The 27,479-nt window shown below is 49.7% G+C and overlaps 1 protein-coding gene across 1 annotated transcript in view; it reads right to left on the minus strand.

Moving 5' to 3' along the window:
• Positions 1–26,547, minus strand: part of LOC119969992 (leucine-rich repeat-containing protein 2-like) — a 133,320-nt gene extending 106,773 nt beyond the window's left edge. Inside the window, exon 1 of the mRNA XM_038803958.1 lies at positions 26,449–26,547. The gene's annotated coding sequence lies outside the window, so the exon portion shown is untranslated. The remainder of the gene's footprint in view (positions 1–26,448) is intronic.
• Between the last annotated feature and the right edge of the window lie 932 nt (positions 26,548–27,479).

A 27,479-nucleotide genomic window follows, 5' to 3' on the forward strand; every position in this document is an offset into this window, starting at 1 on the left:
GAATTTTGTATCTTTACTACTGGCCCCGAATGCTATCCAGGACCCCGAGGTAACCGTTAGATTCTCCACCATTTTCCACAAGGTGATGTTTGGAAAATCTGACAAAGCTGAGAATGTTCCTAAGGCCCAGAAATATGGTAAAAGGAAGGCAGGTAGACGCCATGGGTACAGACCACCTTACCAGTTGCTCACCACCTATGAACTAGTAGATGTCTAAGCACCACCCTATATCACCTCCATTCCGAGTAGCTCTTAGGAATCCTTTCTTCATTACGAGAACTTTCTGTCCAGGAGAAAGTGGGAGTGATGTTTCGGGTCTGAATTAGTTAAAATTATTGGTAAGGTGTAAGGCTGGAAAGCTGTAAAGTGCCTGGTGGAAACATAGAACATAGAAGAGTACAGCACAGTACAGGCACTTCAGCCCACGATGTTGTGCCGACCGTTTATCCTAATCTAAGATCAGCCTAACCTACACCCCTTCAATTTACTGCTGTCCATGTGCCTGTCTAAGAGTCGCTTAAATATCCCTAATGACTCTGACTCCACCACCTCTGCTGGCAGTGCATTCCACACACCCACCACTCTCTATGTAAAGAACCTACCTCTGACATCTCCCCTATATCTGGTTTAGCACACTGGGCTAAACCGCTGGCTTATAAAGCAGACCAAGGCAGGCCAGCAGCACGGTTCAATTCCCATACCAGCCTCCCCGAACAGGCGCCGGAATGTGGCGACTAGGGGCTTTTCACAGTAACTTCATTGAAGCCTACTCGTGACAATAAGTGATTTTCATTTCATATCTTCCTCCAATCACCTTAAAATTATGTCCCCTCGTGACAGCCATTTCCACCCTGGGGAAAAGTCTCCAGCTATCCACTCTAACCATACCTCTCATCACCTTGTACACCTCTATTATGTCACCTCTCTGCCTTCTTCGCTCCAGTGAGATAAGCACTAGCTCCCTCAACCTTTCTTCATAAGGCATGCCCTCCAGTCCAGGCAGCATCCTGGTAAATCTCCTCTGTACCCTCTCCACATCCTTCCTATAATGAGACGACCAGAACTGGACACAATATTCTAACTAGAGTTTTATAAAGCTGCAGCAAAACCTCGCGGCTCTTAAATTCAATTCCCCTGCTAATGAAAGCCAACACACCATACGCCTTCTTAACAACCCTATCAACCTGGGTGACAACTTTGAGGGATCTATGTACGTGGACCCCAAGATCCCTCTGTTCCTCCACACTTCCAAGAATCCTGGCTTTAACCCTGTATTCAGCATTCAAATTTGACCTTCCAAAATGAATCACTTCATATTTATTAAGGTTGAACTCCATCTGCTACTTCTCAGCCCAGCTCTGTACCCTGTCAATGTCCTGTTGTAACCTGCAACAGCCCTCGACACTATCTATAACTCCACCAACCTTTGTGTCATCGGCAAACATACTAACCCACCCTTCCACTTCCTCATCTAAGTCATTTATAAAAACCACAAAGAGTAGAGATCCCAGAACAGATCCTTGCGGGACACCACTGGTCATCGACCTCCATGCAGAATACGTTCCATCCACTACCACTCGCTGTCTTCTTTCGGCCAGCCAATTCTGTATCCAGATAGCCACATTTCCCTGTATCCCATGCCCCCGAACTTTCTGAATGAGCCGACCATGGGGAACCTTATCAAATGCCTTACTGAAATCCATATACACCACATCCACTGCCCGATCTTCACCAATGTGTCTCGTCATATCCTCAAAGAATTCAACGAGGCTTATGAGGCATGTCCTGCCTCTCACAAAGCCATTCTGACTATCTTTAATCAAACTATGTTTTTCCAAATAATCATAAATCCTGGGCGAAATTCTCCGCCCCCCACGACGGGTGGGAGAATAGCAGGAGGGCCTTCCCGACATTTTTGCCACCCTCCCGCTATTCTCCCCCCCCCCCCCCCCGCCGAAGTCCCGACCCGAATCGCTGCCGCCGTTTTTTTACGGCCGGCAGCAATTCTCAGCTGTTAGATGGGCCGAAGTCCCAGCCCTTTACGCTGTTTTTACGAACGGCAAACACACCTGGTCTTGCCGTTCATAAAAACGGCGTGACTAACTCGCTATTAATAACCATGGCACCAATTGGCCAAGGGTGCCATGGGCCCGCGATCGGTGGGCACCGATCGCGGGGCAGCGGGCCCGATGCCCGCGCACTACTTGTCCTTCCGCCGCCCCGCAGTATCCATTCGCGGGGCGGCTGAGGAGCAACCCGGCCCGCGCATGCGCGGGTTTCGCGCAAAAACGCGATGACGTCACCCGCGCATGCGCGGGTTGGAGTCTTCCAAACTGCGCATGCGCGGCTGACGTCATATGACGCGTCAGCCGGCGCTAACTCCGGCAAGTGGGCTTAACGATTTTCGTTAAGCCCGTCTTGCCGGAGCCTACGGCGTCGGGCTGCTAGCCCCGACCGGGGACCAGAATCGGTCTCCGGTCGGGAAGGGGCGCGCTGCCGTAAAACCCGCCCGGGTTTTACGCCAGCTTTACGATTTCTCCCGTTTTGGGAGAATCGCGCCCCCTATCTCTCAGAATCTTTTCCAATATTTTGCTCACCACAAACGTAAGACTGATGGGTCTGTAATTCCCAGGGATTTCCCTCTTCCCTTTCTTGAATAGGGGAACAACATGTGCCTCCCTCCAATCATCTGGTACTAATCCAGTGGAGAGTGAGGACGCAAAGATCATCGCCAATGGCGCAGCAATATCCTCGCTTCCCGTAGTAACTTTGGGTATATCCCGTCAGGCCCAGGGGACTTATCTATCCTGATGCTTTTCAAAATTTCCAGCACATCCTCCTTTTTAATATCAACCTGTTCGAGTCTATTAACCTGGTTCACACTGTTCTCGTGGGCAACAAGGTCCCTCTCTCTAGTGAATACTGAAGCAAAGTATTCAGTTAGGGCCTCCCCCATCTCTTGAGACTCTAGGCACAAGTTCCATCCACTATCCCTAATCGGCCCTACTCTCACTCTGATCATCTTCTTATTTCTCACATAAGTGTAGAATGCCTTGGGGTTTTCCCTAATCCTTCCCGCCAGGACTTTTTCATGCCCCCTTCTAGCTCTCCTCAGTCCTTCATGGCTTCCTTGTAACCCTCTAGAGCTGAGTCAGATCCTTGCTTCCTCAACCTTACGTAAGCTTCCTTCCTCCTCTTGACGGGAACTCCACTTCTCTTGTCATCCAAGGCTCCTTCACCTTACCATTCCTTCCTCATCTCAGTGGGACAAAACTATTCAGCACTCGCAGCAAATGCTCCTTAAACACTCCCCACATTACTGTTGTGCATTTCCCCAAGACCAATTTTTCCCACTTTATGCTTCTCAGCTCCTGTCTAATAGCAGTATAATTTCCCCTCTCCCAATTAAATACCTTCCCAAATTGTGTGTTCCTATCCCTCTCCATGACTATGGTAAAGGTCAAGGAGTTCACTGTCACCGAAATGCTCTCCCACCGAGACATCTGTCACCTGGTCTGATTCGTTGCAGAGCACCAAGTCCAATATGGCCTCCCCCTAGTCGGTCTATCTACATATTGATTCAGGAATCCTTTCTGTACACACCTGACAAAATCTGCTCCATCCAAACCATTTGCACTAAGGAGGTTCCAGTCAATATTAGGGAAGTTGAAGTCACCCATGACAATAACTCTATTACTTCTGCACTTTTCCAAGATCTGCTGCCCAACCTGTTTCTCTATTCTCTGCTGCTATTGGGGGGTCTATAGAAAACTCCCAATAATAAATAAATAAAGATTCTGCTCCTTTCTTGTTTCTGACTTCCACCCATACTGACTCAGTAGACAAACCCTCCTCAACTACCTCCTTTTCTGCAGCTGTGATTCACTCCCTAATTAACAGTGCCACTCCCCCTCCTCGTTTACCTCCCTCCCTATTCTTCTGAAAATATCTGAACCCCGGAACATCTAACAACCATTCCTGCCCCTGTGAAATCCATTTCTCTGTCATGGCCACAACATCGTAGTTCCAAGTACTGATCCATGCTCTAAGTTCATCTCCCTTATTCCTGACACTCCTTGCATTGAAACAGACACACTTTAAACCATTCCATTGAGTGCAATTTTGCCCTATCAACTGTCTATCTTTCCTCACAGACTTGCTGCATACTATATTTGCCTGTTCAACAGCTACCCTATCCTCTGATCCATAGCTCTGATTCCCATCCCCCTGCCAAACTAGTTTAAACCCTCCGAAGAGCTCTAGTAAACCTCCCACCCATGATATTGGTGCCACTCCAGTTTAGGTGCAATCCGTCCTCATGTACAGGTTCCACCTTCCCCAGAAGATATCCCAATGATCCACATATCTGAAGCCTTCCGTCCTGCACCAGCCCTGTAGCCATGTGTTCAGCTGCACTCTCTCTCTCTGTTCCTTGCCTCACTTGCACGTGGCACCGGTAGCAATCCTGAGATCACTATTCTGCTTGTCCTGCTCTTTAGCTTCCAACCTAACTCACTAAAATCACTTTTTAGATCCTCATCCCTTTTCTTAGCTATGTTGTTGGTGCCTATGTGCACCACGACTTCTGGTTGCTCCCCCTCTTCCTTAAGAATCCTGTAGACTCGATCTGAGACATCCCTGGTCCTAGCACCCGGGAGGCAACATACCTTCCGGGAGTCTCGAGCGTGAGCACAGAATCTCCTATCCATTCCCCTAACCGTTGAGTCGCCTATCACTATTGCTTTTCTATTCTCCCCCCTTCCTTTCTGAGCCACAGAGCCAGACTCAGTGCCAGAGACCTGGCCGCTAGGGCCTTCCCTGGTAGGTCATCCCCCCAACAGCATCCAAAATGGTATACTTGTTTTGAAGCTGAATGGCCACGAGGGATCCCTGCACTGTCTGCCCGTTCGTTTTCCTTCCCCTGACTGTAACCCAGCTACTCTTGTCCTGTATCTTGGGTGTGGCTACCTCCCTGTAACTCTTCTCTATTAACCCCACTGCCTCCTGGATGATCTGAAGTTCATCCAGCTCCAGCTCCAGTTCCCTAACACGGTCTCTGAGGAGCTGAGGAAAGTTCAACTTCAGCATCATTGAAACAGTGTAGGAGGCCAAGTGGGAATGGGAAAGAGAATTAAAATGCCAAGAGATCAGAAGATCATGGTCACATCTGTAGACACAATGGAGGTGATCATCAAATCAATCAAATGTATTGAGGAGACTGCTTTGTGAGCCAATATACAGCATATATTGGAAGAACTCCAAGGAATCACTGTGTCACCCGGAAGGAAATGTTTGAGACTTGGCAGATGTGAAGGGATGTGCTGAAAGGACAGGTGTTGCATTTAGCTGTCCTTTCATGATAAAATGGTGATGGAAAAAGAGCAGGTGTTGGGGGTGATGGAGGGGTATTCCAGGATATTACAGAGTGCATGGCCCCTTTGGAATGTTGAAATGGGAGATGTGATGGGAACACTCAAGAGATGGTGGCAGTGGCAGGGGAAAATCCATTGAGCGTATTTTTAAAAACATTTTTAAAATTAAAGTATCCAATTCCTTTTTTCAATTAAGGAACAATTTATGCGTGGCTAATCACCTACCCTTCACATCTATTTGGGTTGTGGGGGTGAGACCCAGGCAGACACGGGGAGAATGGGCAAACTCCTTAAGGAGAGTGACCCAGGGTCAGGATCGAACCCGGGTCCTCGGCGCCATGAGGCGGTCGTGCTAACCACTGCGCCACCATGCCGCCTCGAGATCCATTGAAAGTAGATGCTAATAGGGTGGAAGGTGAGGACAAAGAGAATCCAATCATCACTCCAGGAAGGAGGAGAAAGACATTAGGAGGTTTGCACCCCACACCAATGGGAGGATATAATTAGGTCAAATTGACCCATTTCCATCCTATTAACGGTTGAGGACCAGATTCTCCAAATTTGTGTGAATCTCAAGTCATCTGGGCTGGGATTCATGTGAGCGCAAATAGGTGGAGGTATTTCCCAGCGTGACTCTGGTAAGGTGGATCCCATGGTAGGCTGGGGGGGATAACTATTTTAGGGAGTTGCCCCCAAAGTCCCCCGCACAATGTAAATCCTGCCCACCCCAACCCCACGAGACATACCCACGCTCACCCCCCACCAGAGACCCTCCCCTCATAAAAGAGACCCCCACCAGAAACTCTCCCCTATTACAGATAACCACGCATGGAAGCCCTCCATTACAGAGACACCTGCTAGAAGCCCCCCCCCCCAATTACAGACACCCTTCCGGTAGGCCCCCCATTACGAAGACCCCGGTGCCGATCCCGTATCTTCCCTGATGCTGGATTCTCCGTCGCATCGGGAACGTCGCTGACCATAGCTGGCGGCAGAGAATCCAGCCCATGATTTGTTAAGTGCCCATGAGGCATAGTCAGAATTTTATAAATTTCAGAAAACAGATTGTCACTTCACTGATAATATATCATGAGGGCAGCACGGTGGCGCAGTGAGTAGCACTGCTGCCTCACAGCGCCAAGGTCCAGGTTCGATCCCAGCTCTGGGTCACTGTCCGTGTGGAGTTTGCACATTCTCCCTGTGTTTGCATGGGTTTCGCCTCCACAACCTAAAGATGTGCAGGCTGGGTGGACTGGCCATGCTAAATTGCCCCTTAATTGGAAAAAATGAATTGGATTATCTAAATTTATTTTAAAAAAAATAAAAAACAAAGGAAGAAAATATATCATGACCTTCACTGATTTTTTAATAATTGAAAAGTTCTATTTGAGGATCCCTAGATCTGTACTATTATTTAAATTACTGAATTGTCCCAAGTTGTCTCATATGGACTGGTTGGTTCTCACAGGTGTTCTATTCTTTGACAAGGAATCAGGGGCTAGATTCTCCCAAAATGGGGTTACGTCCCCATGCTGGCGTAAAAATGCTGGCGTAAAAATGCTGGCGTTTCATTCCGAAGATTCCTGAAGAAAGTTTGAGCCGATTCAATGCCCTGCAGGGGGCGAGAAGGGACTCGGAGTGATTCTCCGATACGGGTCCCTGCATTTCCGGTTTTGAGTCCGTGCATGTGTACGGCGGTGGCCTCCAGTGGCCATGGTGGACTCTGACTGTGGAGGCAGCTGTAAGATGTAGGACCCTCCGATCGGCCATGCACCCTTGCATCCGACCCGCCCGATCTGTGCCCCGGCTGCATCAGACTACCCCCCCCGGTGCCCGATCCCCCTGCCCCCCACCAGGGTGGCCGCGGACTGAGTCCGCAGTCGCTACGCGAGAGTCCCGACCGGCCATAGCATGTTAGTTCCATGCCGTCGGGAACTCAGCAGGTCGGGAGCAGAGAATCGCTGGGCGGGCCTCTGGCAATGGCCCCAGGTAGGTCCCAGGCAGCGCGGCATACTCGCCAATGATGCCCCATTTCAGGGCCCGCAGAATCGGTGAACTGGCACCAGTCCCGATTTCTTGTGGGAACATGGATTCTCCGGCCCCACGCCGGCCGCGATTATCCTCTGGTGTCATTCTCTGTTACACCAGCATCACATCCACAGCCGCTGGTTCCCGGTGGAAAATACCATTGGCTGGTGACGGGAACGGAGAACCCACTGCTGGCGAGTACTTCACAAAAACGCCGATTCTCCGGTCTCGGAGAATCGCTGGACCGGCACTGGGCGAGATTTCGACGTAAATGTTGATTCTCCTTCCCCCACGCCAAACGTAATTTTGTTGCGGGGCTGGGGAGAATCCAGCCCCAGATTTCTGCTGCCTTGAAAAAAATCACAGGGAAACAGTATTTCCTTTTGCTTTCATGGAACAAATGAGACAGTCTGCAGTGACATAAAGAATAGAATACCCAATGATTGCCAAATTTAAATGTAGTCCAGAGAGTGGAAGCAGGCATGAGTACAATGGAAAGATTAAAGATAGGCACAATGAGGATAAACGGGCCTTTAGCAGATCTGACTGTTACAGCAGAAGACAATGCAAATGAATTCCAGTAATACTTAATGTGCCGGTGAGAGGGACAATATTAAAGCTGCAGGCACGACCCATAGATTGACAGAATGGAGAGTAATAATACTATAATAATCTTTATTGTCACAAGTAGGCTTACATTAACACTGCAATGAAGTTGCTGTGAAAATCCCCTTGTTGCCACATTCCAGTGCCTGTTTGAGGGAGAATTCAGAATGTCCAAATTACCTAATGGCACATGTTTCGGGACTTGTGGGAAGAAACCGGAGCACTCAGAGGAAACCCACGCAGACACGGGGAGAACATACAGACTCCACACAGTGACCCAAGCCGGGAATCGAACCTGGAATTGTGAAGCAACAGTGCTAGCCACTGTGCTACCGTGCTGCCGACGGAAATTCCAGTGCAACTACTGAGTCCAGAAGTCACGCTTACATCAGAAAGCTATCACTTTCTGGAGAAAGAGTCTCTTCAGATGCAAATGAGTGATCTCACAGTACTAGTCCCGGCAAGCTTGAAATTGTGTAGAGAAAATGGAAGTGGAATGAAATAAAGGTCATTGATGAATCTCGAGACAGAGTTAGAAACTGACAAAATTTTGGTGGCTACCAATAAACTAGAGGATAAATGGATACTTACGTTTCCATCCTTAAATGACCCAAAGAACATGATGTAGTCATTTCTAGTGATGCATCACATGTAAATCTTATTGGTAGGTAATATAGTGTAGCTTGGAAAATGTTATTGTTTAGATTGGGACGCTAAGGGGTTGGATTCTCCATTATTGGGACTATGTCCCCACGCCGTTGTCAAAACGGTGGAGTTTTGCGCCAGAAAAACATGGATCAAAGGGACACGAATTCCTAGCCCTACAAGGGGCTAGCAGGTACCCGGAATAGATCTCGCAGCTTTTGCTACAGATACGGGCCCCCGACTTCGGGTTGGAAGCCCTGCATGGCAGCGGCCTCCAGCGGCCGTCCCGTACTCCATGGCGGACTCGGTTCATGGAGCTAGACCCAAAAAAGAGTTCCCCAATCGGCCGCCGCCTGACCCTCAACCCCCACACAAGCATATTCTGGCCTCCAATTGCCCCTCCCCCAACCAGGGATGCCGCGGACTGAGTCTGCAACTGCCACGCGAGTAACCCGATCGGCTGGAGCACATTAGCTCCACGCCATCAGGACTTCGGCCGGTCAGGGGTGGAGAATGGCTGAATGGGCTTCTGGCAATGGCCCCAGGTAGGTCCCAGGCAGCGCGGCATACTCGCCAATGATGCCCCATTTCAGGGCCCGCAGAATCGGTGAACTGGCACCAGTCCCGATTTCTTGTGGGAACATGGATTCTCCGGCCCCACGCCGGCCGCGATTTTCCTCTGGTGTCATTCTCTGTTACACCAGCATCACATCCACAGCCGCTGGTTCCCGGTGGAAAATACCATTGGCTGGTGACGGGAACGGAGAACCCACTGCTGGCGAGGACGCGCCACCACGGGCACGCTGCTGGGAGACCGGAAAATTCAGCCCGTTAAAATTACTTTAGTGAGGGCGGCACGGTGGTGCAGTGGTTAGCACTGCTGCCACATGGCGCTGAGGTTCCAAGTTCAATCATGGCTCTGGGTCACTGTCCGCGTGTAGTTTGCACATTCTCCCCGTGCCTGCGTGGGTCTTACCCCCACAACGCAAAAGAGATGTGCAGGGTAGGCGGATTGGCCACGCTAAATTGCCCCTTAATTGGAAAAAAAGAATTGGGTACTAAAAATTTATATTAAAAAAAAGTACTTTAGTTGCCAATGTGAGATTTTATAGTCAAATAAATTAAGTGAGATTCTGTAGAATAGGTAAATGATGATACAGTAGTCCCCCGTTATACCGCGCTCCGCAATACCGCGGTTCGCGATATACCGCGGGGGGGCTGATGGACCCCAACTGTCAGTTGTGTCAATTTCAGCGGCCGGCTGATTTCAGTGACAGCAGCTTCCCTCTCTGGATCAAAGTGAGCCGGCCGCTGAAATTGACACTGCCGGCTGCTCTCTCCCTCCAATCAGAAACATTAAAACTTAAAAGTTGGATTGGAGGGAGAGAGCAGCCAGCAGTGTCAATTTCAGCGGCCGTCTCACTTTGATCCGGAGAGGGAAGCTGCTCTCACTGAAACAATCAGCCGGCCGCTGAAATTGACACTGCCGAGGGGGGGGCGGGTGTTGGGGGGGAGAAGGGGGGGGGCGGGTGTTGGGGGGGGGGAGAAGAGGGGGGGCGGGTGTTGGGGGGGGAAGAAGGGGGGGGGGGGAAGAGGGGGGGGCGGGTGTTGGGGGGAGAAGAGGGGGGCGGGTGTTGGGGGAGAAGAGGGGGGCGGGTGTTGGGGGGGAGAAGAGGGGGGGGCGGGTGTTGGGGGGGAGAAGGGGGGGGCGGTGTTGGGGGGGGGAAAGAGGGGGGGGCGGGTGTTGGGGGGAGAAGAGGGGGGGGCGGGTGTTGGGGGGGGAGAGAGAGGGGGCGGGTGTTGGGGGGGAGAAGAGGGGGGGAGGGGGGCGGGTGTTGGGGGGGAGAAGAGGGGGGCGGGGTGTTGGGAGGGAGAAGAGGGGGGCGGGTGTTGGGGGGGAGAGGAGGGGGGGGGTGTTGGGGGGGGGAGAGGAGGGGGGCGGGTGTGGGGGGAGACCCCCTGTGGGTGTGGGGGAGACCCCCTGTGGGTGTGGGGGGGAGACCCCCCTGGGGGTGTGGGGGGAGGAGAGGAGGGTGGACCTGGGGGGTTGGGGGGAGAGGGGGGAGGCCCTGCGGGGTGTTGGGGGGGAGAGGAGGGGGGCGGGGGTGGGGGGGGAGGAGAGGAGGGGGGCGGGTGTTGGGGGGGGAGGAGGGGGGCGGGTGTGGGGGAGACCCCCCTGGGGGTGTGGGGGAGAGAGGGTGGACCTGCGGGTGTTGGGGGAGAGAGGAGGGCCCTGCGGGTGTTGGGGGAGAGAGGGGGGCCTGCGGGTGTTGGGGGAGAGAGGGGGCCCCCTGCGGGTGTTGGGGGACGGGGGAGGAGAGGGGGTGGAGGGGGCGAGCAGGTGGGTGTGGGAGGGGGCGAGCGGAGGGTGGGGGGGACAGGGGGCGAGCTGGACGCTGGGGGGAGAGCAGGAGGGTGTGGGGGAGAGGGGGAGAGGGGGCGGGCCGGAGGGTGTGGGGAGGGGGCGAGCCGGAGGATGTGGGGGGAGAGGGGGCGGCCGGATGGTGTTGGGGGCGAGCCGGAGGGTGTTGGGGGCGAGCCGGAGGGTGTTGGGGGGAGAGGGGGCGAGTCGGAGGGTGTGGGGGGAGAGGGGGCGAGCGGAGGGTGTGGGGGGGAGAGGGGCGAGCGGAGGGTGTGGGGGAGAGGAGGCGAGCGGAGGGTGTTGGGGGGGAGAGGGGGCGAGTCGGAGGGTGTGGGGGGAGAGGGGGCGAGCCGGAGGGTGTTGGGGGCGAGCCGGAGGGTGTTGGGGGGGAGAGGGGGCGAGTCGGAGGGTGTGGGGGGAGAGGGGGCGGCGGAGGGTGTGGGGGGGAGGGGGGCAGAGCCGAGGGGTGTGGGGGGAGAGGGGGCGAGCGGAGGGTGTTGGAGGGGAGAGGGGGCGAGTCGTAGGGGTTGGGGGGGGAGGGGGCGAGTCGGAGGGTGTGGGGGAGAGGGTCTAGTTGGAGGATGTGGGGGGCGGAGGGTGCGAGCGGAGGATGTGGGGGCGGGAGGAGGGGGCGAGTCGGAGGGTGTGGGGGGAGAGGGGGCGAGTCCGGAGGGTGTGGGGGAGAGGGGCGAGGCCGGAGGGTGTGGGGGGAGAGGGGGCGAGCCGGAGGGTGTTGGGAGGGAGACGGGGGCGAGCCGGAGGGTGTTGGGGGGGGAAGAGGGGGCGAGTCGGAGGGTGTGGGGGGAGAGGGGTCTAGTTGGAGGATGTGGGGGGAGAGGGGGCAAAGCCGGACAGAAAAAAAAAGAATGACACGCGGATGCTCTCTCCCTCCAATCAGAAATATTAAACTAAAGTTGGATGGAGGGAGAGAGCAGCGGGCTGTGTCAATTTCAGCGGCGGGCTGATTATTTTCACTGAGAGCAGCTTCCTTCTCCGGACTCAAAGTGAGCCGGCCGCTGAAATTTTAATTGGATCCACGATGGGGGTTTTAAATTTATTTAAAATCTATGCTAGCGCTTCCCATTGTGAGTCTACGGGGGTCTGACCTCCTCCCCCGTAGGACTCACAATGGGAAGCGCTAGCATAGATTTTTAAATAAATTTAAAACCCCCATCCATGGATATCCGCGGCTCGGTTACAAGCTCGGTGGCTGTCTTGGACCCCAACACCCGCGTATAAAGGGGGACTACTGTAGTAAATTCATCAATATTATGTAGACAATCATTCCTTGTGTGTAATATACATCTATAAAATATGAGTAGAAAAGTCAAGGAGATTTTTTCAATTTAGAGTATCCAATTATGGCTGGATTGATTATTTCATTTCCTTCACGATTAAATGGGTCAAAGTAACCTGCTGTGAAACTAACCGCAAAGTTTATAAATATCGAGGAGTTAAATGCTTTTACTTTCTCGTTTTCTCAGCAGAAAACAATATAATTTTTGATGTGGTAATGAGCTGTCAATCATAGCTAGATGTTTATAAAAGTTGTGTTTAATTTCACAGCAGGTTACTTGAGATCCATTCAAGTGTGAAGGGAAATGAAAATATATTTTTTAATGAATTTAAAGTACCCAATTCATATTTTCCAATTAAGGGTCAATTTAGAGTGGCCAATCCACCTAACCTGCACATCTTTGGGTTGTGTGGGAAAAACCCACACAAACACGGGGAAAATGTGCAAACTCCACATGGACAGTAACCCAGAGCCTGAGACCTCGGTGGCATGTGGCAGCATTGCTAACCAATGTGCCACCGTGCTGCCCTAAAATATTTTCTTTTAAATGAATTGAAAGTACCCAATTAGGTTTTTACAATTAAGGGGCAATTTAGCATTGTCAATCACCCATCCTGCACATCTTTGGTCAAGAATCACACAGACATGGGGAGAATGTTCAAATTCCACGTGGACAGTGACCAAGGGAAATTGAAATAATCAATCCAGATTTCTGTTTGTCTGGAAACTGTCAATTACAGGCTACTAAAAACTATTTTTCGTTGAAATGAATGGAAGCCTTGCAGATTAAAGCAATCAAAGGTATTTAAAGCCTTGTACTGTGGTTTTGTTTTTCTATTATGTAAACCTGTTGCTTCTGGACATCCATCTGAGGCAGCAGAGGTACGGTACAGGTGAGTCAAAAAGCAGTGATTTTTTCCCCCCCACTGTTCTGCCTGGACTGCTCCTTAGCTTCCATGCAGAGATGATTGATGGATGGGAGCGGGGTCTCTATTTGGAGGCTTCGCTTGCAAAGCCGGGTTCGCTGCGATGGTCGGTTCTCTGCTATGGAGCGGTGGTTCTCTCTTATGGGGGGGGGGGTCTCTGCTATGGCAGGTTCGCTGATATTGGGGTTCCCGGTTATGGGGGACTCTCTGCAATGAGCGATTTCTCTGATATGGGATTTCCCTGTCATGGAAAGCCTCTGATGGGGGTCTCTGATGGGGGTCTTGATGGGGACGCTGATGGGGTCTCTGGTGGGGGTGATGGGGGTTTTGGGTCACCCTGATGCATGCGTTCTATGTGGGGGGGGGTGGTGACCCAGAATTCCCATGCTGGGTGGGGGGGGGGGGGGGGGGGGGAAGAAGCCCCAATTGTCGATGGGGGGCAGGATTTGCATGTTGGGGGAGGTGGGGAGTGTGGCTAGATGCTGGACCCTCACTACGGCAGTCCAATGCATGATCTGTGATGGAATCCTTGTAATTCCCACCATGCATAAATTTGCATGGCAAGGAACACTAAATCGCTTCTGGGCACGGCTCCCCAGCGCCAGCAGGAAACAAAAGCGATTCAGCTCTGGCGGGCAACATAGCTTCTGGAACAAAGAATCCAGCCTCATATTTCTAGCAAATTTGTCTATAGAAGTTGAAGAAGGTCCAAAACTTCATCACTATCCAACTGAAGGGCATCAATCTCACAAAATATGTATATGACCATACCTTATTTTCTCTTGGGTAGGGACATAACCTATTTCTGCATATCCACTGATCATATAGCTCAGACATGAGAATATTGGAGGTAATCATACTCCAACAATTTGCACTTGCTTTCCTGCTATTTTCCACAATCACCATTACGATTTTAGTTTTTCTGTCGGTTTTAAAACCTTAGTTTCCAGCCTTTACGTAGTTATCATCTGTTACACGTCACAATCAAGTTCTGGGAAGAGGAATCTCTAAAGGGAGGTAAAAGCAAGACCAAAGGGGGGGGAAATATACTGAAATTGAGATTGAAGGCTGTTGTGGTGTGACTATGAGATCTCGAACAAAACATGGGGCCCCGATTCTCAGGCCTCGTTGTGCACTCACTCAAGCGAAACGAGACCGGTGAATAGCAGGAGGGGCCAAAAATGAAAACCGCGCCAGATGATAAACAGCTTGCGATGCAACCGGCCCGCTCCTGCAGGTGAAATCGTGATCTCGCCTTAGCGTGGCAAGAAACCAATTTTCACCACTTAAGCCCAATTTCCATACAATTAACAAGAGCCACCCCCATATCCAATTGCCACCTCTCATTCATCGGCATCCCCAGCAAGTGGTCACGCCGGCGCCAATTAGTACTCCTTTTCAAAAACGTGAACCTGGCAGAAGAGCTTCTGTAGGGAGCCGAGAAGGTGAATAGCCATCTTTGCTCTCAGAATGCAGCCGGGGGCACTGGGCTTGCTGCCTTAATGCTCGGCGAGAGTTGGGGGAACCACTGCAGGGGTGGGCCACCATAGGTGGCTGGGGGGCAACCGGGCGACAATCGTTCGCAGCACCACCATGCCAAACCCAGAATGATTTACGTGTTCCAGGGGCAACCCTTGTCCCTGCCTGACTGCCCTACTGACCACCCATTACTGGCCATGCAGCTGAAGACTATTGCTAATCCCAAATTGGAGATCGTGGTTAAGTGAGCACTTGCCAAGTTGATCCCCGTGGGTGGGTGGGCCATGTAGCATGTGGGAGTCATTGCCTAGCATCCCAATCACACATTGTTGCATGGACACTGTGCTTGAACACTGCGGAAGGCAACACCACACACGCCAATATCTGAACACCCAAGGTATGGGACACAGCTGCGGGGACATGTCCATGGCCGAATGGTGAGTGGGTGCCATGGGGAGGGGGATTGCGGAAGAAAGTGACAGAGGCTGTCATAATGGTTGTGCACAAAGATGTTTATGTGTTTTCCAAATCCCCACCCTCCCGATGGTACTGCAACCACCAACCCACCCCTGCAGTGCCCCAGTGCCCTCAGTGATTCTCAACATGCTTGGCCCTCTGAGCTCTACCACTATGTCTAGGTGTCTCACCAGGATGCACATCAGAGGTGGAAGCATCCCATGGCCTTTGATGCCCCTGGCTGGGGTCCTCTGGGTGCCCTGGGAACGGAGAGCCCCGGCTCACTTGTTGCCGACTCATGCACAGCCTGTCCCGTGTGCTGGCTATGAGACAGGATCTCATCAGAGGGGTGGAGCTTGTTGCCACCGTCGTTACACCATGGGATGGGTCCGGGTTGGCACTCAGTACCCCTCCTTCTGCTTGGTGCCCATAGGGCACTGGGGTTCACCTTGCGATGGAGGGGCAGCTGATTTGAGCCCTGACTGTGCCTGCATTATCTGGCTCTACCAGTCCCGACGGTTCCCCAATGTCTGCACCACGATGTTGAGGCCTTCGGTGATGCTCCTCAATGACTGGGCCTTGCTCTGCAGCGCCTTGGCAATCCCCAACTGCGACTGGGACAAGCTCCGCAGCGCCACTGCCATTCCCATCTGAGACCGGGACATGTCCCGCAGAACCTCATCATGGTCAGCCTGGTACTGGGTCATATCGCCCAGCGAGTAGCACATTCTACTGACTCAGCCATGGCCGTCACCAAATGCGTGACGCCTTCGAGACATCTTCACTAATGATGCCGACGTCGTGCATCAGGCTTTCCACTGCGGTCGCCACCCTAGCCGTGTTGGCCTCAGTGCTACTCATTGTCAGCACCATCTCCTGCGCCCGTAGCCTCTGGGACTCCTCCCAACGGCTATGGATCTACTGGAGTGACGCTGACATCTCCCTCTGAATATCCCGGCTGCTCCCTGTCATCTCCAACAGCCCGGGAAACCCACTTCCACAAGCCCAGCATCAGGCTGGGACCCAGCTGCCCTCCAACTGCTGTCTCTCCTGGGGATTCCTGCCTCTACCTGATGTGCATCACCAGCAGTGTGGTGCTCACCAGATTGAGCCCCCTAAACCTATTCACTAACATGTCCCACCGAGGTGTGTGTATCTGTGCTGGTGAAGGGTGGAGATGACTACAATGGTGCCGCAAGGTGGTCTCGTGCGAGGCAGGAGAGGGGGCCGCCCGGAATGGGCTGGCGCCATCCACTGAAGGATCTGCAGGAGAATGGGCATGTGGTCAGTGGGAGGGATGGGGCAGTCAGTAAGGCAATAACAACTCACATTTTATTGGTTCCCTGGGTGGATCCCGGTGGTTCCTCACCTCTGCCAGCCTCTGCATAGGTGACTGGTCTGCCTCGGCCACCCCAGTCACTTCCAGGGCCCGTTCCTCGAAGGAGGGGAGGATTCTTAAATCCAGCATCCTTTGCATTGGTGTCTCACGGCGCCGACACCTGGGTTCGATCCCAGCCTCAGGTCACTGTCCATGTGGAGATTGCGCATTTTCCCCGTGTCTGCATGGGTCTCACCCCCATAACAAAAGATGTGCAGGGTAGGTGGATTGACCATGCTAAACTGCCCCTTAACTGGAAAAAAATCATTAGGAAATCTAAATTTATTTATTTTTAAATTTCCCGACTAATCCCACTTTCCAGCACTTGGCCCATAACCTTGAATGTTATGACATTTGAAGTGTTCATCCACATACATTTTAATGATTATGAGGTTTCCTGCCTCTGCTACCCTCACAGGCAGTGTATTCCAAATGCGCACAACACGTTGGGAGAAAATGTTTTCCTCAAATCCCCTGTAAACCTCCTGCCTTTCACCTTCAAATTATGCCCCCCACTCCCCCATTATTAACCTTTCAACTAAGGGGAACAACTGCTCCTCATCCACCCTGTCCATACCCTTCATTATCTTACACACCTCAATCAGGTCTCCCCTCAGCCTTTTCTACTTTAAAGTAAAGAACCTGAGCCTATCCATTCTCTCTTCATAGCTCAAATGCTCCAACCAAGGCAACATCCTGGTGAATCTCCTCTGCATCCTCTCCAGTGCAATCACACCCTTCCTATAGTGAGGTGACCAGAACTGCACACAATACACCAGCTGTGGCCAACACAAGTTTTTTTTAGAAAATATTTTATTGAGGCATTTGTAAATTTTAACAATTTAAAACATCATATTTCAACAAGAACAAAACAATATAACCAACCCGCCAGACACAAACCCCAGCCAACATGGCTTACACAGACACTGCCACCTTCAGCCCAACCCAAGTTTTGTTAGAGCTCCAACTTAACCTCCCTGCTCTTATCATTTATGCCACGACTGATAAAGGCAAATATCCCCCATGCCTTAACTATCCTATTACCATGTCCTGACGCCTTCAGGGATCTCTGGACAAGTATCCCAAATTTCTCTGTTCCTCCGAGCTCCCTAGAGTTCTGCCATTCATTGAGTACTCTCTTGTCTTGCTACTTCTTCCAATGTGCATCATCTTGCACTCTTCAGGGTCAAATTCCATCTACCACTGATCTGCCCATCTGACCAACCCATCTATATCTTTCTGCAACCTAAGACCTTCTTTCTCGCTATTAACCACCCGGCCAATCTTCTTGTCATCCGCAAACTTCCTTATCATCCCCCCAGCATTCTAATCGTAGAATCATAGAATTGAGAGTGCAGAAGGAAGCCATTTGGCCCATCGAGTCTGCACCGGCCCTTGGAAAGAGCACCCTACTTAAACCCACTCCACCCTATCCCCATAACCCAGTAACCTCACCTAATCTTTTTCTTGGACACTAAGGGCAATTTAGCATGGCCAATCCACCTAACAAGCACGTCTTTCGGGACTGTGGGAGGAAACCCACAGAGAAACGGTGAGAACGTGCAGACTCCGCACAGTCACCCAAGCCAAGGGAATCGAACCTGGGACCCTGGAGCTGTGAAGCAACAGTGCTAACAACTGTGCTACCATGCCGCCCCCTAATCTATATCATTTATATATATCACGAACAATAAGAGACCTAGCATTGATCCCTGTGATATGCCCCCACTGCTCTGCTGTAGATTTTCCCACAAACATCTGTTCCCAGTCTAATTTGGCCAGATCCTGCCTTATTTTATTAAAATCTGCTGTTGCGCCTGAGGTCATTGGTTTTCTTTGTTGAACTCAGCAGCACAGGGGAGTAGATCAGGAGTATGGTGGCTTGCATAGAGGCTTGGGACTGGCATGGGTTAGTCAGTATTGAGTGGCTGTGATTTGGAGGTGGGCCGCGAGAAGTGGAAGAAGGATCCGAGGGAGGACAGAGGGTGGGGTTGGGGCATGGAGGAGTGAAATGGGAAAGGCTCAATGTCCTGGATGTGGTGGGAACACTCAGTCAATGTAATAAAATGAGGGGCCCAAAGGGCAGTGTCAGTACTGGTTTAGCACAGGGCTAAAGAGCTGGCTTTCAAAGCAGACCAAGGCAGACCAGCAGCACGGTTCAATTCCTGTACCAGCCTCCCCGAACAGGCGCCGGAATGTGGCGACTAGGGGCTTTTCACAGTAACTTCATTTGAAGCCTACTTGTGACAATAAGCGATTTTCATTTCATTTCAGTATTGTCATTTCAAATGTGTGTTCACCTCAGAGTATTGGCTGGTAGAGTCCTTATAAGGCTCTGAATTCATCTACAACATTTAAATTATCACCGGTGAGAGCCATCTCCAGTAATATCCTTTACTATGCATAAAAGGGAGGGCCAGCTGACCCTGAAAATTCAGCCAGGTCCCACAGAGTGGCTGCCACAGCACTGGACATCAATATTAGTGTTGCCAACCCTACAGGATTGGTCTGGAGACTGCAGGAATTGAAGACCAATCTCCAAGACACTGCGGTGTGCAATTCTGGAGAAACATTATAGGCATTTTTTTTTTAAATTTCATCATTTTCGTTGGACATTTCTCTTCATGAGATATAAAAATATTGAAAATGGATTTAAAAAGGCTGCTTGGCTGAGAATCAAGCATCGTCCGCTTGGGGAATGAGTCTTTTTGTGTCTCAATTGGTGTAGGAAGGCTGTATTTCACAAGGGTGGATGTGTTGACCAACTAGTCATGTGATGAGGTATCCAGTAACACATTGAATTGCATTTGGAATCCTAACTAACATGAACATTCAATAAAAAGTAAATGTGAAAAGACAATCGCCGGGATTTCCCAGTCCAGCTGTGGCAGGGCCCGCCGTGGGGAATTTTGCGGGCCAGTGAAAATCCATTGACTTTTGACAGGACCAGGAGACACCGGTGGCAGGCAGGGCCAGAAAACCCCGGCAATGCAGTTTTTTTCCAAGAACTATCTCCAACCATGAGTTGTGCTGATATGCCGGTACATTTAGCTCTCTGACTATGGAAATTATGCATACATGGGAAAAGTGAAATATTTACAAGTGAAATTTAAATTTGAAAAACATCTGTGCCACCTTTGTGGTCTCTCAGGTGGCTGGGCAGCTGGTTTGTGATGCAGAGCGAGGCCAACAGCGCGGGTTCAATCCCTCTACCGGCCAAGGTTATTCATGAAAGCCACGCCTTCTCAACCTTGCCCCTCGCCTGGTGGTCCTCAGGTTAAATCACCACCAGTCAGCTCTCCCCTCAAAGAGGAAAGCTGCTTATGGTCACCTGGGACTCGGGCGACTTCACCATTATGTTAATTGCAATGGAGTTAAGCAGCAAAGTTGTGGCCATGAAGCAAAGCCTCTGATTATACGGGAGGCTCTTTTACAGCCCGTTCATACCTGCTGCACTGTTAGTTGATGGCGGGTTTCACCACTGAAAAACTTCCCTGGCCGCAAGATTGCACGTATCTCATGTGCACACACCTGTATTTTTTATTTTAATTGTAATCACGTGGGAACAAACAAAAAACAAGAGAGCAGTGGTGGCAGTCACTTCCTGTTCAAAAAACAAGAGAGCAGAGGTGGCAGTCACTTCCTGTTCCAATGTTGGGAACATTGTGCCACAGTTAAAATTTCCTCCTAACTCTGCGAAATGTGACGGCGTATACTGCTTTATGCGCTATAGATTAGGTTGGCCTATTCTTGATGGCACTGCTAACTTGAAAATTATTTGGCAAGCCAATTACTTTTGAGGAAAAGCGATCTGCAGATGTTCAAGCATGATTATGCCACATCCAAATTACCCAATCCCTACACTTCAACATGACTCACAACATCTTAGCAAAATAAAGCCAAAATGTGAAATATTTAATTAGTATCATACTCCTTGGCTTCTCTGCCATCTCAGCAAGTTAAGGTAATGAGCAGCTGAGCCAACCAAACCATTTCAATCGATTGAAGTTAATTATCAATCAGTGCAAAATTTACTGGTTTCTTCAACTGTACCTTTTTTAAAAAGTATTTTTATTTAAATTTTAACATTTTTACATTTAACACACATAATATTACAACACAAAATAATCCAACACCAATCCCTAAACCTGCACCTCCCCCCCCCCCCCCCCCCCCCCCCCCCCCCCCCGCCCCGCCAACACCCCGACCAACCTCCCCCCTTCACACCCCCTAGCAGTTGACGGTAACCAGCTCCCCGAAATGTAGTATACAACAAGCCCCATCTTTTATGGAACCCCTCACTCACACCTCTTAAAGCGAATTTCACCTTTTCTAAGAACCCCATTTAACCCCACAGGGGGGAGAAGCCGACCTCCACCCAAGCAGAACCCGCCTGTGAGTGATCAACGAGGCAAAGGCTAAAACATCAGCTCCCACTACCATCTGCAATTCCGGCAAGTTCAACACCCCGAATATGGCCCCTAGGGGACTGGGCTCTAAATCCATGTGCAAGATCGTCGACATGTTGCTGAAGAACGACATCCAAAATATCTCCAACTTTGGGCAGGACCAGAACATGTGTATGTGATTGGCTGCACCCCTTCTACGCTGCTCACAAATAACCTGCACCGCCTCAAACAGCTGGTTCATCCTCGATTTTGTCAGGTGCGTTCTGTGTACTGCCTTTAGCTGTATCAATCTCAGCCTTGCACACAAAGTTGAGGCATTCACCCTCCGCAGCACCCCACACCATAACCCCTTCTCCAGCGCCATGTCTCTTTCCACTTAGCCTCCACGCCCTCCGGAGACGCCTTATTCTCATCCAAAATCCTCCCATAGATCGCCGAAATGGCCCCCCCCCAACCCCATCACCGACATCACCGCCTCCAACTACGAGGGTAGTTCCACCGGAAAGGTCGGGAAAACCTTTTTGCAAAATCCCGCAACTGCGTGTACCTGAAATCCTCCACACGCAGGAGCTCAAACCTCTCCCCCAACTCCCCCAGACTTGCAACTGGCCTTCCAAAAACAAGTCCTTCATCTCCATCAACCCTCGCTCCTCCTAGCCCCCAAACCACGCACCCATCCTCTCTGGCTCAAACCCGTGGTTCTCTTGGATTATATTCAACTTCGACCCCACCCCCAACCTAAAGTGCTGCCGAAATTGGCTCCATATTTTCAGCATGGTCACTATCACAGGACTCCCCGAGAACTCGCTGGGGCAAATGTGAGTGGCGCCGTTGCCAGCGCCCGCAACTTCGACCCCCTGCAGAACCTGCCACCATCCTTACCCACAATGCCTCCATCTCCCTGCTCCAAGCCTGAACCTTTTCCGTTTTGGCCTCCCAATAATAGCATAACATGTTTGGAAGGGCCAGCCCCCCTGACTGTTGCCCTCTCTGAAGTACCAATCTCCTAATTCTTGCCACCTTACCTGCCCACAAAAATGACAAAACCAATCTAGCCACCCCCATGAAATACAATTCAGCAAAAGGACCGGTAGGCTCTGAAAAAAAATAAAAACTGTGGCAAAACGTTCATCTTAATCGCCTGCACCCGGCCTGCCAATTACAGTGGAAGACTGTCCCACCTCAATAGATCCGCCTTGACCCTGTCTACCAGACTCGTGAAGTTCAACATAAGGAGCCGGGCTCAATCCCGAGCCGCCTGCACTCCCAAATACCTAAAGTGGGTTGTTGCAACCCGAAATTGCCCCCCTCCCCCTCCACCAACCACACATCTGACTCCTGCCCCTGGAGAAGACACCACAAAACACTCACTTTTTCCCAAATTTAACATGTAGCTGGAAGACCCAAATCTCCTAAGCAGCCCCATTATGTGCCCTACTAAAGAGCTGGGTTAGAGATATACAACAACAGTTTATCAGCGTACAGAGACACCCTATGCTCCAACCCCCCCCCCCCCCTCACTATCCCCCTCTACCTATCCAAGCACCTCAGTGCAATAGGCTGTGTAGTCAGTGCAAACAGAAAAAAGAGAAAGGGGAAGAGGAAAAAAACATTAGAAAGAAGATTAACACCATCAAAATCCTGACTCATTTCAGTCCCAGTCCTTCAGCTTTCACGAATGCCTCCGCCTCTCAGCCTTCTTAAAATAAAACTCCATAGAGTTGTGTGTGACCTTCAGCTTTGCCGGGTAGGCTATCCCAAATCGTGTCGCGTCTTTTCGTCCGACGTCACTTCGTCCAACGACACTTCGTCCACGTCTTTTGGTCCAACGTCTTTTTGTCCGCCCGTCTTTTGGTCCAACGTCACTTCGTCCAATTATCCAATTACAAATTAACTCCGTATAAAACCATTTAATTGATAAAATGCAAGTACAATACAGCAAGTGAATTTAATTGTTAAAATGCAAGTAATTGATAAAATGCAAGTAAAATGCAAGTTGAAAAATGCAGTTAAAAAGTTAAAAAATCTAAAAGTGCAGTTAAAAAATCTAAAAGTTTACTAATTACTTAAAATTCCCGAAATTACTTAAAATTGATGTAAATTGTAAATTCCCGAAATTCCCTAAAAGTTAGATTTCCAGAACTGTACCCGAGAGAGAATAATGGGGAGAGGACAAGATGATTTGATATTCTACAATTCCGACAGACACAGATATAAGTGGGAGTCTAATTGGATTTAGACAATGAGTGTAGTTCTGAAAGAAGCAGATTTAAACTCGATTTTTGTCGAGTGATTAAAACCTCTGGTTGGCAGTGGGTTCTGACATTACAGGTCTGAAATGATCAAATATTCCATCAGATACAATGGCTCTCATCACGCTGGAGCATACATGGGTGAATATCCTGCAGCTTATCTTAATAATGTCTGGAGATCAAGCAGCACAAATGCAGAACTCAACATCAAGAGGCGAAATAGGTGGAGAGGATCCTTGAGCAGTAACATTGAAAAACTAAATTAAACTATTTGTAATTGGATAATTGGACGAAGTGACGTTGGACCAAAAGACGGGCGGACAAAAAGACGTTGGACCAAAAGACGTGGACGAAGTGTCGTTGGACGAAATGACGTCGGACGAAAAGACATAGCACCATCCCAAATCTCACGTTGTTTTTATACAACACCGCCTTCACCCAAACAAAGGCTCTGCCATGAGATCCTGGTATATCCGAATACCAACACCTTCCCACTTCGCCTCTCAGTTCAGCTTCGGCCATCTCAACACCTTTTCCTTCAACTGATGGCTGTGAAAGCAGATGATGACATCTCTTGAGGGCTCATTCACCTTTGGTTTCGGCCAGAGCGACCAGTGACCCCTGTCCAACTCATAGAGGTCGGGGCCTTTCTCCTCCACCATCAACTTGCCGAACATCTCCGCAAAGTAATCCGTCGGCCTCCGGCCCTCCAGCCCCTCAGGCAGTCCCACGATCCTCAGATTCTGTCTTTGTGACCTGTTCTCCAGGTCCTCCACTTTGGCCCTCAGTCCTTTGTTACTCTCCACCACCCTCTGCAGCTCCTCACCCATCGAGGTGAACTGGTCACCGTGCTGTGACAATTCCTCCTCCACTCCCTTCAACTCCTCTCCTTCCTCCCGCACCTCCCTCGATGTCACTGCAAAGCCTCCTTCATCAGGGCAAGAGTCTGATCCACCCACTCCTTGAAAGGGGTCCTCATCACTGTGTGATGCTTGTCAAAGTGCTGAGAAAACAACAGCTCAAACAACTGCTATCACTTGGCCTGGCCCCACTCGACAAGCCTGCACCTGCCATCATTCCTCCCGCTGGTCTCCCCTTCGAACTCGCTGGCGGACCTTGGCTCGCCCCCTTTTACCCCTGATTCTTTTTCTGGATTTTCGACATCCTTTGGCTGCCTTAGATTTTCCCACAATGATCAAACCAAATTCTGCCCAAAAACTGAGTGTGAAGGGCCAAAAACCAAAAGCTCGAGCAGGAGCCACCCAACCTGTGACCTCCACCTCCATGCCAGCACCGGGAGTGCCAATTGTACATTTAATTGTGCTTCAGTTGACCTCAGTGCTCTGGGGAGAGTGAACAAAACTGCCAAGGTTTATGCTCCTGATTGCTATCCTGCATCCTTTGCTTGAAAGGCTTGTATGGGTGTTAGGCTGGACAATCAAATACAACTGCACTGACATGTTAATTCTTGATTATCTGTGACTGAGACCAAGTAATCTGTATTCCTGAACTTCGGAAACTCTCAACACATTTGTGACAGTGGGACACATACAGCTGGAGTTAACGGGCACAGTAGCTGGAAAGTTTGTGGAAACCCCTCTGCAGCCATTCCCGGAGCCTCACTGTGATTTCAAACCAATCAGGTGCCTACCCAGCTGTCATTGATATTTCCTACAAAATGAATGCCTTGCCAATCAGATTCCAGGAACTCTTTAGCACCTGCAATGCTAACAGAAAGGGTGGCTTTCACCACCGGCAGGTTCCTCCATTGAATACAAGGTGGCTGAGCAGGAGTGACCTGCCCAAATGGCAGTTTGCCTGGGTATACCTGGTTGCCCGCACACATGGTATGGACCCCCTTAAATGGCCACTGAAAAGCATCAATTGGCCTAGGTGCAACCTTGACCTTTCCTGCTTTGGACATAATTGAGGGGAGTCGAGTAGGCAATGGGCTCTCGATCCCTTCACTTTCCTGTCCCATTAATTGGACCCCCCCACCCTGCCTCCTCGTCCACCCCTGGGCGTGCCGTGGATGCATTAAATTCCTCCCATAATTATTTTTGATATGCCAAAAGTGGGTGCTCTGGATGATATGTATTGCTGTGGCTGAACGGCCTGCACACATACATTATCGGGTATCAAATAGGCATCATAAATAGTTCATTGATGGCACTTCTGCCCCTGAAGCTGTGAGCTGAAGCTCCACTACAGGGAATGAAGTACAAAACCTAGGCTGACACATCAGTGGAGCACTGAGGGAGTGCTGTTCCATTGCAGGTGCTGCTATTCAGATGAGAAATTAAAACAAGGCTGAGTCCACCCAGAAAATATCTCATTTGATTTGATTGGATTTGATTTATTGTCATATGTACCGAAGCACAGTAAAAAGTATTTTTCTGCGGCCGAGTGAACGTACACAGTACGTACATAGTAGACAAAGAAAATAATCAACAGAGAACATTGACAAATGGTACATCGACAAACAGTGATTGGTTACAGTGTGGAACAAGGCACCAAACGAAAACCAAAGGATTTCTTCCATATTCCCTGGCCTGCATTTATCACTCAACCAACAACTTCAAAAGAAGATTATCTAATCATTTTTCTCATGTCTCTTCATGTGATAACATTGTGCCCAAATTGGCTGCAACATTCTTTATTAGATTAACATCAATTGGAAAGACAGATCTCGATTACTAGATCACATACCTCTTCCCTCCAGGCCATCAGATATATACACACATTCCCCAATGACACTATGAACTCTCAGTCCACTAGTCTAATAGGGATTAACACATTAAAAAGGTAAAACAACAAGGGGCTGTATACATACTCCAGTGTTGTTGCCAGAAATGAATTCCTTTCCCTCCAAGCTTTTCAGCCAACAGATGCAAATCTAAATCTACCAAATTAACGCAAGTTTTAGATTTTCCCAAATATTTCTGTCAGTCAGTCCAGGTTAATTCCAATCCAGATTTATTCCAGTCCCATAGAGGTTAGAGGTTATGTTAAAACACAAATTAAAAATAAGATTGAAATTAGGAATGAATTAATGATCCCACTTCAAGTAACAGCATGCCATTTTCTTGCTGTCAAACTGTCATATTAAGCACACATTGAATCCCAGTGAAGTAAATACAGTTGAATGCTGATTTGAACCACAATATAATTCGATCTTTGTCACCTTCAGGAAATTAGAACATAATATCAATTGACTGTTTTAAACCTTTTAACTTACCAAATTGAAAAAAATGTTTTGCTTGCTGAAAGTTCCAGATATATCTGTTTCAGTTTAGATTTGATAGCTACCTCGATGTTTATAGCTTCTCTGACAAGCATCTCCTGCATGGTGGGTCAGAGTTGCCAAACCTCCAGTGTGACTCTACTCTTGGTTGCTGTAATATACTATTTTTGTATTCTGTTGATATGATCTGCAAACCGTACACCAGATACACGTGTTCTACAAAACATTCAAAACATGTGGATCAACACAGACAGACTAAAAGGTCAAACAGTTAACTGAACTTGCAGTTGTCGAGCTGAGGAACAATCATATGTGTTTTCTTACCTCACATCTGGGATTAGCCTAATTGAAAAGACATTCTTATCTTGATCCATTTCAGTTTTTGCAATGCTGCACAGAGCTTTGACGTTGTCCCTTGTAGACAATCTATTACTCTTACGTACTATGCTACCATTCAATGATTCAAAGTGCACAGAATGATTATGATGTTTATTATGGGGGCTTCCATTTATTTAACATGGATCAGGAGGATTTTTTAAAAATTCTTTAGTTGTCAATTATCCTAATCTGCAGTTCCACCTCCCACTAGCTGAGGGAGATATATCACACAGCTCCAGTGACTGTTCTGCACAAAATTACCCTGACCACAGGAATAAGCTTTGATCAGGGGTCCAGGCAAAGGTTAGGCACAAGTACCACCTCCTAAAGCACTGATTGTATTATACCTTCTTTAAAAAAATATAAATTTAATTACCCATTTTTTCCGCCAATTAAGGGGCTGTTTAGCATGGTCAATCCACCTACCCTGCACATCTTTGGCTTGTGGGGATGAGACCAATGCAGACACGGGGAGAACTTGCAAACTCCACACGGACAGTGACCTGGGGCTGGGATCGAACCCGGGTCCTCAGCCCTGTGAGGCAACAGTGCTGACCACTGCGCCACTGTGCCACCCCAGCTTGCATTATACATGATAAGAAAATCAGGCCTGAGTTTGTTTTCGTGATTTGCTTATGATTTTCTGA

The sequence above is a fragment of the Scyliorhinus canicula genome, chromosome 8 (assembly GCF_902713615.1).
Source record: "Scyliorhinus canicula chromosome 8, sScyCan1.1, whole genome shotgun sequence".
NCBI lineage: Eukaryota > Metazoa > Chordata > Chondrichthyes > Carcharhiniformes > Scyliorhinidae > Scyliorhinus > Scyliorhinus canicula.